Source organism: Bos grunniens, chromosome 23, assembly GCF_055505025.1.
Source record: "Bos grunniens cultivar Pamir isolate PY7600 chromosome 23, Bosgru_T2T1.0, whole genome shotgun sequence".
Classification (NCBI taxonomy): domain Eukaryota; kingdom Metazoa; phylum Chordata; class Mammalia; order Artiodactyla; family Bovidae; genus Bos; species Bos grunniens.
Window position 1 is genome coordinate 52,812,787 of NC_141187.1, and position 15,518 is coordinate 52,828,304.

The window sequence follows — 15,518 nt, forward strand, 5'->3', positions numbered from 1 at the left end:
TGGGGACTTAAAATTCTGCAGTAATTTTATAGATTCTTTATCATTAATGTTTTCTGATCCTGTAGCATAGAAGATTTTAAGAATACTAACATGAAAAAAATTATTATTATTTTGCCTATAGGGCCTTTGGGAGTTTAAAAAAATTGCCTACTGCTTTTTTTAAAATTAATTATTTTTTTACTTTACAATATTGTATTGGTTTTGCAATACATGGACATGAATCCGCCACAGGTGTACACGTGTTCCCCATCCTGAACCCCCCTCTCACCTCCCTCCCCATACCATCCCTCTGGGTCATCCCAGTGCACCAGCCCTGAGCATCCTGTATCATGCATCGAACCTGGACTGATGATTCGTTTCACATGTGATAATTTACATGTTTGAATGCCATTCTCCCATATCATCCCGCCCTCGCCCTCTCCCGCAGAGTCCAAAAGACTGTTCTATATATCTGTGTCTCTTTTGCTGTCTCGCATACAGGATTATCGTTACCATCTTTATAAATTCCATATATATGCATTAGTATACTATATTGGTGTTTTTCTTTCTGGCTTACTTCACTCTGTATAATAAGCTCCAGTTCCATCCACCTCATTAGAACTGATTCAAATGCATTCTAAGTGAGTAATAGTCCATTGTGTATATGTACCACAGCTTTCTTATTCATTTATCTGCTGATGGACATCTAGGTTGCTTCCAGGTCTTGGCTATTATAAACAGTGCTGTGATGAACATTGGGGTACACGTGTCTCTTTCAATTCTGGTTTCCTCAGTGTGTATGCTCAGCAGTGGGATTGCTGGGTTGTATGGCAGTTCTCTTTCCAGTTTTTTAAGGAATCTCCACACTGTTCTCCATAGTGGCTGTACTAGTTTGCATTCCCACCAACAGTGTAAGAGGGTTCCCTTTTCTCCACACCCTCTCCAGCATTTATTGCTTGTAGACTTTTGGATAGCAGCCATTCTGACTGGCGTGAAATGGTACCTCACTGTGGTTTTGATTTGCATTTCTCTGATAATGAGTGATGTTGAGCATCTTTTCATATGTTTGTTAGCCATCTGTATGTCTTCTTTGGAGAAATGTCTGTTTAGTTCTTTGGGTCACTTTTTGATTGGGTCATTTATTTTTCTGGAATTGAGCTGCAGGAGTTGCTTGTATATTTTTGAGGTTCATTCTTTGTCAGTTGCTTCATTTGCTATTATTTTCTCCTGTTCTGAAGGCTGTCTTTTCACCTTGCTTATAGTTTCCTTCATTGTGCAGAAGCTTTTAATTTTAATTAGGTCCCATTTGTTTATTTTTGCTTTTATTTCCAATATTCTGGGAGGTGGGTCATAGAGGATCCTGCTGTGGTTTATGTTGGAGAGTGTTTTGCCTATGTTTTCCTCTAGGAGTTTTATAGTTTCTGGTCTTACATTGAGATCTTTAATCCATTTTGAGTTTATTTTTGTGTATGGTGTTAGAAAGTGATCTAGTTTCATTCTTTTACAAGTGGTTGACCAGTTTTCCCAGCACCACTTGTTAAAGAGATTGTCTCTTCTCCATTGTATATTCTTGCCTCCTTTGTCAAAGATAAGGTGTCCATAGGTGCGTGGATTTATCTCTGGGCTTTCTATTTTGTTCCATTGATCTAGATCTCTGTCTTTGTGCCAGTACCATACTGTCTTGATGACTGTGGCTCTATAGTAGAGGCTGAGTCAGGCAGGTTGATTCCTCCACTTCCATTCTTCTTTCTCAAGATTGCTTTGGCTTTTTGAGGTTTTTTTAATTTCTATACAAATTGTGAAATTATTTGTTCTAGTTCTCTGAAAAATACCACTGGCAGCTTGATAGGGATTGTATTGAATCTATAGATTGCTTTGGATAGTATACTCATTTTCAGTATATTGATTCTTCCAATCCATGAACACGGTATATTTCTCCATCTATTTGTGTCCTCTTTGATTTCTTTCACCAGTGTTTTATAGTTTTCTATATATAGGTCTTTTGTTTCTTTAGGCAGATTTATTCCTATTTGATTCTTTTCATTGCAGTGGTAAATGGAATTGTTTCCTTAGTTTCTCTTTCTGTTTTCTCACTGTTTCTCAGTTTCTCAGTGTATAGGAATGCAAGGGATTGATTTTATATCCTGCAACTTTACTATATTCATTGACTAGCTCTAGTAATTTTCTGGTTGAGTCTTTAGGGTTTTCTTCATGACCCAGATAATCACAATGGTGTGATCACTGACCTAGAGCCAGACATCCTGGAATGTGAAGTCAAGTGGGCCTTAGAAAGCATCACTACGAACAAAGCTAGTGGAGGTGATGGAATTCCAGTTGAACTATTCCAAATCCTGAAAGATGATGCTGTGAAAGTGCTGCACTCAATATGCCAGCAAATTTGGAAAACTCAGCAGTGGCCACAGGACTGGAAAAGGTCAGTTTTCATTCCAATCCCAAAGAAAGGCAATGCCAAAGAATGCTCAAACTACCGCACAATTGTACTTATCTCACACGCTAGTAAAGTAATGCTCAAAATTCTCCAAGCCAGGCTTTAGCAATATGTGAACCATGAACTTCCTGATGTTCAAGCTGGTTTTAGAAAAGGCAGAGGAACCAGAGATCAAATTTCCAACATCCGCTGGATCATAGAAAAAGCAAGAGAGTTCCAGAAAAACATCTATTTCTGCTTTATTGACTATACCAAAGCCTTTGACTGTGTGGATCACAATAAACTGTGGAAAATTCTGAAAGAGATGGGAATACCAGACCACCTGACTTGCCTCTTGAGAAACCTATATGCAGGTCAGGAAGCAACAGTTAGAACTGGACATGGAACAACAGACTGGTTCCAAATAGGAAAAGGAGTACGTCAAGGCTGTATATTGTCACACTGTTTATTTAACTTCTATGCAGAGTACATCATGAGAAACGCTGGACTAGAAGAAACACAAGCTGGAATCAAGATTGCTGGGAGAAACATCAATCACCTCAGATACGCAGATGACACCACCCTTATGGCAGAAAGTGAAGAGGAACTAAAAAGCCTCTTGATGAAAGTGAAAGTGGAGAGTGAAAAAGTTGGCTTAAAGCTCAACATTCAGAAAACGAAGATCATGGCATCCGGTCCCACCACTTCATGGGAAATAGATGGGGAAACAGTGGAAAACAGTGGCAGACTTTATTTTTCTGGGCTCCAAAATCACTACAGGTGGTGACTGCAGCCATGAAATTAAAAGATGCTTACTCCTTGGAAGGAAGGTTATAACCAACCTAGATAGCATATTTAAAAGCAGAGATATTACTTTGCCAACAAAGGTTCGTCTAGTCAAGGCTATGGTTTTTCCTGTGGTCATGTATGGATGTGAGAGTTGAACTGTGAAGAAGGCTGAGCGCCGAAGAATTGATGCTTTTGAACTGTGGTGTTGGAGAAGACTTTTGAGAGTCCCTTGGACTGCAAGGAGATCCAACCAGTCCATTCTGAAGATCAGCCCTGGGATTTCTTTGGAAGGAATGATGCTAAAGCTGAAACTCCAGTACTTTGGCCACCTCATGCGAAGAGTTGACTCATTGGAAAAGACTCTGATGCTGGGAGGGATTGGGGGCAGGAGGAGAAGGGGATGACAGAAGATGTGATGGCTGGATGGCATCACTGACTCGATAGACGTGGGTCTCAGTGAACTCTGGGAGTTGGTGATAGACAGGGAGGCCTGGCGTGCTCCTGCGGTTCATGGGGTCGTAAAGAGTCGGACACGACTGAGCGACTGATCTGATCTGATCTGAATGATGTAGAGGATCATGTTATCTGCAAACAGTGAGAGTTTTACTTCTTTTCCAATCTGGATTCCTTTTATTTCTTTTTCTGCTCTGATTGCTGTGGCCAAAACTTCCAAAACTATGTTGAATAGTAGTGGTGAGAGTGAGCTCCCTTGTCTTGTCCTGACTTTAGGGGAAATGCTTTCAATTTGTCACCATTGAGGATAATGTTTGCTGTGGATTTGTCATATATAGCTTTTATTATGTTGAGGTATGTTCCTTCTATTTCTGCTTTCTGGAGGGTTTTTATCATAAATGGATGTTGAATTTTGTCAAAGGCTTTCTCTGCATCTATTGAGATAATCATATGCAAAAATCCTTAACAAAATTCTAGCAAACAGAATCCAGTAACACATTTAAAAGATCATCCATCATGACCAAGTGGGCTTTATCCCAGGGATGCAAGGATTCTTCAATATCTGCAAATCAGTCAATGCCTGCTGCTTTTCTGAGGGCGGAACTTCAGAAAGGAGCGTTGTTGGACAGCAGCACAGATAGCACTGTCTTATCTGGTCTTATCTAAGGTTTCAAAGGCAAGTTAGAGGATTACAGGAGAAAGAGCCATTGAGAATGCCATCAGAACACACTCAGAGTGCTCAGAAGTCCTTTGAAAAACAGATACCTGCGGGGAGAAATAAGATTACTTTAATTACTTATTCAACAAAAGTTTGGTGATGCAGAGCTGAGATGGGCTGGCAGGCAGAGGAGGCCAGGCCTTGGGGTTCAGCGCCCGCGTGGGGTCTGATGCGGCACCCACACCTGTCCCCCGGCCCCGGTGTCGTGTGGGGCAGGCGGATGTGACCTCGAGGAGACAGCGAGGCCGCTATGGGAGGGTGGCTGGGTGGGAGGAAGTCCCCACGGGCTCGGAGATGAGCCTCGTGCTGAGAGAGAGTATGGGGCTGGAGAGGAGCTTTCTACCTGACTTTGTCTCTTCAGAGTAAGACACCCTTGCCCAGAAGGAAGCCCCCAGCAACCTCGTCTATGTCTTGGGGTCGTTGGTGACCCTCGAGTGCTCCCCTGACCCGCCCACGGCCCGCTTGCACTGGGAGGGCTGGGGAAACCCACCTGGGACTGCGTGAACCCCGGTGGTGAGTGCACTGCAGGCCATGTGTCCTCGGGCCCGGGTGTGCCAGCCCAGTCCCGCCAGCTCCCCGAGGTGGGCCAGCCCCTGCCTCGCCTTCCCACAGTGCCACCTAGAAAGAGAGATGTGTTTCTGAACCATCCTAGGCACATTTGTTACTTAGAATAGAAACTCTAAATTGCCATTTATGTGACGCCCCCTGCTTCTCTGCCGTGTGGGACAGGGAGTCTTTCCACTCTTCTGCACACAGCACTGTGTACCCCGTGCGTGCCCGGGCTGTCTTGTTTAGACGGAATCAGCTCGGTTCTCGGTCCTGGGGGTGAGAAGCGGGTTCCGTGGGTGCTCACCGCCCATGGCACTTGTGCTCAGCTGGCCACCCACTTGGGAGCCCTCGTTTCACCAAAGCGGCTTGAGATCAGTCTTCAGTCTCCTGTTAGCCATTGTGATAAATCATGAGCTAAGATTCCCAAGATAGATTTCCTCTTAATTTAAGGCTTAGTCTGTCTGTCTTTGTTTGTTTCTAGGACCACTTGCCTGATTTTCAGCGTGTTTTTTAGTAAATGCTCATGTTGGATAATGCTAAACTTAAGGACAATAAGCTGTGGACATCCTTCTCCAGTTCAGTTCTTCAGCTGAAAGTGAAGAGTGAAAGTTGCTCAGTCCTGTCCTACTCTTTGCAACTCCCTGGACTATACAGTCCATGGAATTTTCCAGGCCAGAAGAGTGGGTAGCCTATCCCTTCTCCAGGGGATCTTCCTGACCCAGGAATCAAACCAGGGTCTCCTGCATTGTAGGCAGATTCTTTACCAACTGAGCTATCAGGGAAGCCCATGTGTGTGTGTTAAAGCTCCATCACACTTCAGGATTTGAGCGTGGATTTTGTTTTCTCACTTGGCACCTGTGAAGTCCCAGAGGGCAGGTGCAAGCCTGCGTGTTGGGGAGAAGGTTCTGGACGGGGCGGTGCTGTGTAGGACTGCGTCCCCCAGAGGGGAGGGCACTGAGAAGTCAGCCCTGAGCTGAGGGACCCTCTGGAAGGGAACGTTGGGAGCACCAGAGGTGTTAATTCTGGGTTGTGTGTGGGGCCCCCAGAGCTCTTACCTTCTAGGTTTTGACAGAATAAAAACCATGTCACACACTAATACTGAATCTTGCCATCATTTAAAATAAAGGACAGTCCGCAGCAGAGTGCTCAGGAGGTCACCTCGAGAGCAGAGGTCCCGGGAGAAGTGTTGAGCAGGGTTTCTCTGACCTTATCCCAAACCCTTCTTTCTGTGCAGCGGCCTGGGGAACACTCACTCAGGGACCCTCCGTAACAGGGATGGCAGCTTCGGAGTGGCGGGGGGTGTGTGGAGCCGAGCGTGGGGTCTTTTCAGCCGCGTCCCCGCTGTGCCCACACGGGCCTGCAGGCTATGCCTGTGCCCGCTGAGATTAGGGCCTGTGAACCTGAGGCGTTCCCATCTTCCCTTCCATCAGGGATGGGGACGGTTAGCGGTGTCCAGACGGCAGTTTCAGAGCTTTCCCAATGCAGTCCACTCTGCAGGCCTTAGGATTCGGTGATTTAACAAAATCGTGCCAGTTTTACTTGAAGAAAATGGTTAAAAAAAAAAAAAAAGAAAAAGGTCTTTCTAAAATTCTGCACTCTCAAATTACGTCTTGGGCATGCTATTTTCTAAAGTGCTTTACCTTCCCCTGGGAGTTTCAGCAGCACCGAGCCCGTCTACTGTCTGAGTGTTTTGAGTAATCACATGGCCAGTTCCCTGGGAGCATTTAAGATGCACGGACTAAGCAGTTGTTTGAGGCCCAGTGAGTGTTGAGGGACGTGAGTGCGCATCCCGTGTTAAGGGCACATGTATACACACACGTGCTTTACTTCTTGGTTCCCAGGATGCTGTTTTAGAGAAATGATCTCAGTTTTTCTGGCCCAGAGGAATTCACATGAGTAACCCCATAGTCCTTCAGAAAACTGCTCTGGCAGGCTCGTATCGCAGTCTTCCCAGGATAACCTTCACATGAGAAGCCTTCCAGGGCAGAAGAGCAGGGGTCTACTATAAGAACCCTGTTTGCTTTTATTTAATGGTGGGGTGCAAGTTGCTCTTGTGGGTGGTATCCATTCCTTCAGCAAATATTTGTTGACCATCTTCTATGAACAAAACACTTCTAGGAACAATGTAGATAGATGAGCTACTGGACAATTCGGATCTGATACAGACTTGCTGAGTTTTACTGCAGTCCCAAGCCTGTCATAAAACCTAGTGTTTTGTTTTCATTGTGACACAGACAGCCAGTTAGCTGACTGCCATTCTTCTCTTCCTTACGAACACAATTCCTGTGTTATTTGGATCAACTGTGTGCTTAGTTAAAAGACGGCATTTTCCAGCTTGCACAGCAGACACTCTGACCCTACTGAATTCTGGCTGAGTGTGAGTGGAAATGCTGTGTTGGCCAGCAGGAAGGGATGTGTAAGAGGCACTGGGAAAAGTGCCCCCTTGGCCGTTACCTTCCTCTTTCCTACACCTGGTATGTGGATGTGATGTCTGGAGCTCCAGCAGCAGTTCTGGATGATGAGGTAGCCTTGAAGACGGAAGCCAGAAGGACGGGAGGCGCCTGGGTCCCTGATTATTACTGAGCTAGTGATGAACAGCTATACCATCTCTGGACTGACTACCGCCATACTCTTTTTATGTGACGTGTGTTAGGGTTTAACTTACATGCAGCTGCAGTTAATTATTTTGAGTAACTTAGGTTTCCATGCTCATCGTCAGCTTCAGTGGTATGACCGCGAACACCACACTGAGCGGCCACGGGGGCTTCAGCAGTGCGCTTGTCCTGCCCTGTGGCACCTGGAAGCAATCATTCCAGATTGCAAGTAAGGAAATCCTCAGATTAAGGAATATTAATTGCACTGGTCCTGAACAAGTATGCCTGGAAAACTTTCCACGGAGGTTCTCAGAGCGCTCCCCACATCAGCAGGTCTGGCATCAAGTGGGTGTTTGTGGTCACCAGGCCTCGCCTCGGCGCTCTGAACGAAGCTCTGGAGGGAGGTCCGGCTGTCTGAGATTTGACACGTGGCTCAGATGCAGACGGTGGTCTGAGATCGCGGCTTTGTGACCTGCATCTTGTCACTCAGACAGACAGACGGGCACATGCAGCTGAGGCTGGGGGCGGCTGGGTCTGGAGTTGCTGGTGCGGCTGTTTGGGTCCTGCTCGCATTGTGTTCCCTTGCTTACCGAGGAGCTAGCAGAGGAGCCCGTAAGGAGACGCAGAGATCAGTGCAGCCGGGCTTCTGATGTCTGCCAGAGTTGCCCCGAGGCACGCCTGGCCCCGCCAGCTGTGGTGAGAACCCAGAGCCACCTGGTGGCAGAGGAAACAGCAGTTTGTTTGAATGGGGACATCTGATTTCACATTTGGATATCTGTACTTTTTATTATGTTCTCTGTTCTATTATCAGACTATTTCAATGAAAAATGGACAGATTGCTTGGAAAAAAACTGTATGTGAAAACTGACACATGATGAAACAGAGCACATGTGTGGCAGTGTGACTACGGGGAAATTGACGGTATGATCAAAGCCCTTCTCTCTCTACACGTGCGGAAGCCCTGCAAAGCAAGCAAAGACCCTGGCGCTGTGGACAGAACAGTGAAAAGGAGGCGGCCGGGCAGGATCTGGGGAGCAGGTATCGAGGCCCCTCTCCTACCTTCAGCCTCCTCATTTGCAGGGTGGAGATAACTGGGAAAAGCAAGTGAGGAAAAGCATGTTCAAGTGTGGAGAGCAATACACGTCAGATAGTAAATAGTCAATGCGTATCAGTCATTACTGTCTTCCTTTGTAAAACTTTTCACATAAAAAGCCGGTGTTGAAAAGTGGAAGTTGCTCTTTGCGACCCCACGGGCTCTCCAGGCCGGAACACTGCAGTGGGTAGCCCATCCCTTCTCCAGGGGATCTTCCCAACCCAGGGGTCGAACCGGGGTCTCCTGCTTTGCAGATGATTCGTTACCAGTTGAGCTGAGCTGCCCGGGAAGCCTCTGTAAAACTTTTCACACACAAAAAACCAGTGTTAGGTAAAGCTTTGTCAAAACACACGTACTATACATGGACTTTTGTTTTGGAAACTGGTGGTCTTGGCTTTCGGCCTTGAAGTAGCTGTAGGAGAGGGCAGATGACAGCACCGGCCGCACACTGGGCCTAGGGGGAGGGCTGTGGCCAAGCTGCGGACCCAAGGGCCCTGCCACCACGTGCAGCAGAGTAGCGACAGATGGCGTGGCGGCCCCTGGTCTTCTGCCCCAGTCCCAGACCGTCAGCACAGACATCCCCCCACCTGCCTACAGTCGGGCTGGCCGTGGCTCTGCGACAGGAGCCCCACACGAGGCACGTTGGGCACCACTGGAGCAAAGCTGGCCCAGGCCCCAGCCTCATCACTGCGTGAAGCAGCTTCCTTTCTGGACGCGTGTCACCAACTAAGGACGTTTGAATGCCAGGCTCTTCAGAGGCATCTCAGCCTCACCTCAACCCCTGCCCCGCCGCCCCCGTGAAGAAGAGTGTTAAATACTGGTACATTTTGGTCCATTCTAATTGCATCTTACTGATTATTTTTATTTGTTCAAAGCGGATTAGTTTCCCTAACAAGTTGCACAGCCATTTAAGGTTGTTCATTTCTTGTCGTGCTGTGAAGGTGTCTGCTCAGCCCCCAGCCTTCCATCCTTGGCCCAGAAGGGTGCCAGAGGCCGTCTGTCAAAGTGTGCCACCGGGGAAGCCAGCACCGGAGGCCACTGTCGCCGTGTGTGACTGGGGCACGTGGTTAGTTGTCGTTTAGTCGCTAAGTCGTGTCCAACTCTTTGTGACCCCATGGCCTGCAGCACACCAGGCTCCTCTGTCCTCCACTATCTCCTGGAGTTTACACAAACTCATGTCCATCGAGTCGGTGATGCCATCCAACCATCTCATCCTCTGTTGTCCCCTTCTCCTCCCGCTGCCCTCAATGTTTCCCAGCATCAGGGCCTTTTCCAATGAGTAGGCTCTCCACATCAGGTGGCCAAAGTATTGGAGCTTCAGCTTCAGCATCAGTCCTTCCAATGTATGTTCAGGACTGATTTCCTTTAGGATTGACTGGTTTGATCTCCTTGGGGTCCAAGGGACTCTGAAGAGTCTTCTCCAGCTCCACAGTTCAAAAGCATCAATTCTTTGGTGCTCAGCCTTCTTCACTGTCCAACTCTCACACCCATACATGACTACTGGAAAAACCATAGCTTGGAATATGCAGACCTTTGCTGGCAAAGTGATGTCTCTGCTTTTTAATATGCCGTCTAGGTTTGGAATAGGTTTCCTTCCAAGGAGTAAGTGTCTTTTAATTTCATGGCTGCAATTGCTGTCCACAGTGATTTCAGAACCCAAGAAAATAAAATCTGTCACTGCTTCCACTTTTTCCCTGTCTATTTGCTATGAAGTGATGGGACCAGATGCCATGATATTAGTTTTTTGAATGTTGAGTTTTAAGCCAGCTTTTTCACTCTCGTCAAGAAGGTCTTTAGTTCTTCTTCACTTTCTGCCTTTAGAGTAGTGTCATCTGCATATCTAAGGTTGTTAGTATTTCTCCCAGCAATCTTGATTCCAGCTTGTGTTTCATCTAGCCCGATTCCACCTGATGTACTCTGCATGTAAGTGAACAAACACAAAACATTCATTTTAGAGTCAACGACTTCCCCTAAACCACTACAGAAAACGTGGGAGGGACGTTTTAAAAGTCATCTTAAAAAAGTCCTGACACGTGAAACAGAAACTGCAGCCTAACGCCACAGCGGCACACACGGGGCTTGCACACTGGGGCTGCTGCGCTGTGTCTGAGAAACTTGGCGTTTCGTCTGCGAGTAAGTCAATAACAGGAACTCAGTCATAAATGCCCTGGTTTCCTGCCGCTGTGGCCCGCCGGAGCCCCCTCGGGCTGGCAGGAGCTCGCGTTTAAATAGCAGCCGGCAGCGTGGCCTGACAGGGAGGCTGCATTATTTCTAAATTGGGGAACTGTTCCTCAGAAATCTCTTTTCTTACATATTCTTTTCCAATTTTACCATCATTTTTCATTTCAAAATTGAATAAATGTCTTCAAAGTGACAGGAGAGCCTACACGGAATCAATAAATGTTGCTCCTTCCAGCTCCCCCAACCCAGTGGCCTCAAAGAACTTGAGCACATAAGCATCAGCGTTTTATTAATTGGACAGGCCTTCAAAAATGAGGAAAAGTAATTTGTGTTGGCAGTTTGATTAACAGGCTACCCACGAACACGCATTCCTGTAAAACTAACAAGTATGAACCATTCAAGACACACCAAGCAGAGCTCTGAGGAGCCTTTCAGATGGAGAGGCGGCAGGGTGCTCGTGGCTCGGGGCGCCCCCCGCCCCCCGGGCCGTTGCTGGTGTCGCAGGCTGAATTTCCGCAGAGCCTGGCAAGTGGAAAAGGACTGCTGCTCTGGGCCTGGGGCCTGGGGACCTCCTTCCTCTGCTCCTCTGCTGCAGACACTGTCCACTATGGTCAGAGTGAGGGGCGTCAGGTCAGGAGCAGTGTGCTCTGTGGAGATAACCTAGCAGCCGTGGCGCCAGGTTAGATCGGATCCCACCCCTGGGCCTCCCTTCCTTTGCCGGCATGCGGGTCATGGCCCAGCCTTGGGCAGAGCCTGTGGGCCGTCGGGACGGCTCCCCTCACCTGGTGTCATCGATCGGCTCCATCCCTATGCGGGCAGCCAGCCCCTCCTCCCGGTCCCAGGGCACAGAGAGAAGTGCAGCGTCCGGAAAAGCCTTTGAGGCGACACCAGACCTTCAGGCACACTGGTGTCGGAGGATTTTATCTGTCGAAGAGAGTTAAAAACACAGTAAATTAGACTAAACGTGTATACCACTGTGACAAAAAGTGAGCAGTACTGGATGATGCAGTCTGTTATACGGTGAAATAGGAAATTGCGTTTTTAAATATTTCACTATTGAAGTTGCATTTTGAGTGAACAGACTGTTAGAAGTTAGAGGCTCAGCTTCATGAACCAGGGCTCGGAGCTGTCTCGGGTGCGGTGGCCGCGCTCGCCTGCTCCGAACGCCGGCTTCTCTCTTCCGGTCCTGGTGAGGCCTGGGCGTGCGGGTGTGATGTCGCTGGTCAGGCTCCCTGGACTCTGGTGCCCGTGCTCCAGACGCCAGGATGTGCCCGCGGCTTGCTTTTGCTCCAGCTTGTAGAAGTCTGATGTGGTGCAGAAGTTAACGACGTTTCTCACCTTTCCCGGTTTCCCAGTCCTAACTTTCTGATTCTGTGAAAAGCCTCATCTCTGGGAAAGATAAATCCCCTTGCTCGGTTCTGTCTGCAGCTCACTTTTCTTCATTGCTCAGTTCCCTCCTCCTTTCTTTCTGATCCAGGGGTCTCTGGGGCATGATTAGAAATTATTGATGTAACCTTGGACCTCGCAGTCATTGGGAGTCCTAGCTCTCACACGGTGGAGAAGGGAAGCAAGCAGACTGAAAGCTGTGTCACTGAAGGAGAAGCAAGCGCAGTGGTTTAGCAGGACCCACAGAGCCTCTCGGCATTTTGGACATATCTCGTTTCCTAACAGGCTGCTTTTCCTGCTGTGAGATGGCAGTGATGGGATAGCAGCTGACAGGGAGGCCTCTTCCCGAGGAGACGGTGGTCTTAGAGCCCGTGTACTTGTGCATGTGGGTGCTCCTGTGTCCACGCCCCTGGTCGTCACGGGAGGTGCCCCCTGCCTTCCTCCCCCACCAGCCCTTGGGGGTCCGGCCCAGGGGCGCGGGGCTGGGGACAGTGTCCTTGAGTGACCCAGCTGGGATCTGAGCCCTGACCTGCTCCTCAGGCTCACGTCCCGCTAACGCCCTTGCTGCTCCCTGGTAGTGATTTCTTCCAGAAGTGGCTGAAGGGCTGCACTTAGATCTGCCTTTGGCCCTGCAGCCCGAGCGGTCGGGAGGCCCGGCTTCCTGAGGGCGCCTCCCTCTGTCAGCTGCCCCCGCCGCGGCCCCCCGCTCGCAGGCCCAAGCTCTTCGCGGCAGCCGGGCCCCGGGGAGCTCTGACCTGGAGCCGTGTTACCCGGCCGGGGAGTGAGGCCCTCCGACTGCGCTGAGGCAGGCGGCGTCTGAGCCCCCTGAAGCTGCTCACGCGAAGCAGACTCTGCAGCCGGGGCTCCCCATGAAGGTGCACGGTGCAGAGCAAGGCAGCCTCTGACGGGAAGTGTGGTCAGTTTTATAGGCCTGGCCATCGACGTTGTCGGGGTGAGCCGCTTTCTCAGGACCACACAGGGAGGGGAGAAACGGCTGGCCAAGGGGCCTCCGCCTTCCCGCCGAATTATTTTCCTAAAACTGTCTACCTTCCTCAGGAAACGAGTCTTTTAATAGCAGCCTTGCCTCCGCCGAGAACCTGGCCTGGAGGATGGACAGAGCCACCCTTGGGGAGCTTCTCTCCACTCCGCGTCTCCAAGGGGCGAGACGTGTGGCCTTCCCTCCTGGGACGGGCCAGGAGCGCAGGGCGCCCTCGTGGGGGTCTGGGACCGCTCCCGGGGAGCCGGCCGTGGCCGCAGCGCTGTGGAGCGGGTGGGCTGGCTGCTCGTGGTTCCTGGTGCTGAGCTTTGTGCGTCTCCGTTGGCGAGACTGCTGAAGCTCCCGGGTACTGCTGCTGCTGGAAGTGGGTCCATCTCCCCACCCGCTTCCTGGGCGAAGGGCTCGTTGTCCCTGGCTCCGTGGCAGGCATCCACGTACAGCCAAGTTCTGTATAATCCTCTCCTCCACCACCACCAGGGTTGTCTAATGCCCTCTGCCTCCCAGGCCTTTCTATTTTAAGATGAAGGTGTTGCTTTTATAAAAGTTTGAGCACCCGAGGCATCTCTTTGGGACCTCTTTTGGCGTCAAGCAGAGTCATAAAGACTGCCATTCTGTAACTTTCCTCTTGTCGGCAGATTGGACCTCATTGACTTTTTTTCTGTGTTTTTTTACCCACGTCTCTGACCACCTGTTGCTGCCTTGCTGGAGGTGAAGACGGTGTCCTGTTAGGAGTTCTGTTTGCTATGTTCTGAGCTGCCCAGACTCAGGCAAGAGGTCAGCAGAGCCTGGGCAGGCCTCCGCGTGAGCTGTCGTGTCTTTGAACTTGTTTTGAATTTGGCACCTAGTGTAGGCGTCAAGCGCTGTAGAAAAGACCTGGGAACAATGAGAGACTGCAGTGGTGAGCCGTCAGCAGTGGGTCCTGCGCTGGCAACGGCCGCGTTTATCAGGCGCTTCTCTGTGGGGCTGCACCACGCGGCCGGCACTCCTGGTGCTGGGCGTGTGGGCTCCCTGTGGTCTCGGCTCCAGCAGGAGAGCCGAGGTGAGTCCAGCGTGGGCCCGTGCCGGCCCCCAGGTGTTTCTCGGTGCAGTGAGGGCAGCAAGCCACCAGGTGGCTCAAGTCCGTAGCACTCTGGTCCTTGATGCCTCCCCTGCATCTTCCAGTTGGTTTCACTTCAGAGACCAGTTCAGAGAAACCGTCCCGAGAGTTAATTTAACACCATCTTAGACTCTTGCAGCAGAAGATTACCTTCTTGAATTGTGTCATTCATTAGTATTTACAAGACTTTGGACCCATATACTGTGTTTTGCTTAGATTTATAAAAAGCTTGAACATTTATTTCTGTTTTTGGCTGAAGTGAGGGCCCCCCTCCCCCCATTGTTGATTTAGAATGTTGTAATAATTTATGTGTTTATTTTGACATATACATTCCGTAGTTACAAGTAAAATGAATAGATATAGAAATTTAGACTGTCATACATGGTTTATATGGTTTTAGTTTATGCTTCTGTTCTTTGAGAAATGAAGAGACACACAGTACCTAAACAACGAGCACAAAATTTTTGTGGACTTATTATTTCTCATGAAGAATTTAAAAACCTACCTTATTCCATGAGAAGGACGTCACTGTGTAGCTTCCCACTAACATTAGACAAGAAGCATTAAAATGCCAAAGTATTTCCTTTGTTTTAGGAATACGTGCAGTAAAGTAGTAAAGTTCAGATTAACCCTTGGGAGACTTGCTTATTTTTTTAGCAGATCATGACATAGCGTCTTAATTTTGGTTTATTTTTCAACCACAGATTTTCTGGAATTAGGATTTTTTTCTGATACACTTAAGGCATCTTAGAAAATAAAACAGTTATTCAAAAATTTAATGTTCAGTTTCCTATTTATGTGGGTCTTTTTCTTTTTGCTTCAGTGTTTTTGGACAGAGTCCTTAGGTATTGTCACTTCTCTTGCTGCTGCTAAGTCGCTTCAGTCGTGTCCGACTCTGCGACCCCATAGACGGCAGCCCACCAGGCTCCGCCGTCCCTGGGACTCTCCAGGCAAGAACACGAGTGGGTTGCCATTTCCTTCTCCAATGCATGAAAGTGAGAAGTGAAAGTGAAGTCGCTCAGTCGTGTCCGACTCTAGCGACCCCGTGGACTGCAGCCCACCAGGCCCCTCCGTCCTGGGACTCCCCAGGCGGGAGCACTGGAGTGGGCGCCCTCGCCTTCTCCGTCACCTCTCCTACATAGTGGGAAAAGGGAAGAGAAGGTGAAAGTCAAATCAGGTTCCGCTCCCCCCAGCCTTTGTACTAATTTCAGTTAAAAATAAATTTTAAAAAGCATGTTTTAAAATGACCATGGGT

At 48.8% G+C, this 15,518-nt stretch overlaps 1 protein-coding gene and 1 long non-coding RNA gene across 10 annotated transcripts in view; both read left to right on the plus strand.

The window, feature by feature from the left end:
* The window catches only part of GMDS (GDP-mannose 4,6-dehydratase), a 434,715-nt gene that overhangs the window by 20,793 nt on the left and 398,404 nt on the right, over positions 1-15,518 (plus strand). The window lies entirely within an intron of this gene.
* LOC147347867 (uncharacterized) overlaps positions 1-15,518 on the plus strand; it is a 36,434-nt gene that overhangs the window by 18,059 nt on the left and 2,857 nt on the right. Inside the window, exon 3 of one of the 3 annotated variants that reach the window (XR_015152878.1) lies at positions 8,322-8,548. The exons of the other annotated variants lie outside the window; for them this stretch is intronic. This is a non-coding gene — a long non-coding RNA (uncharacterized LOC147347867). The remainder of the gene's footprint in view (positions 1-8,321; positions 8,549-15,518) is intronic. 3 annotated transcript variants of the gene reach the window in all.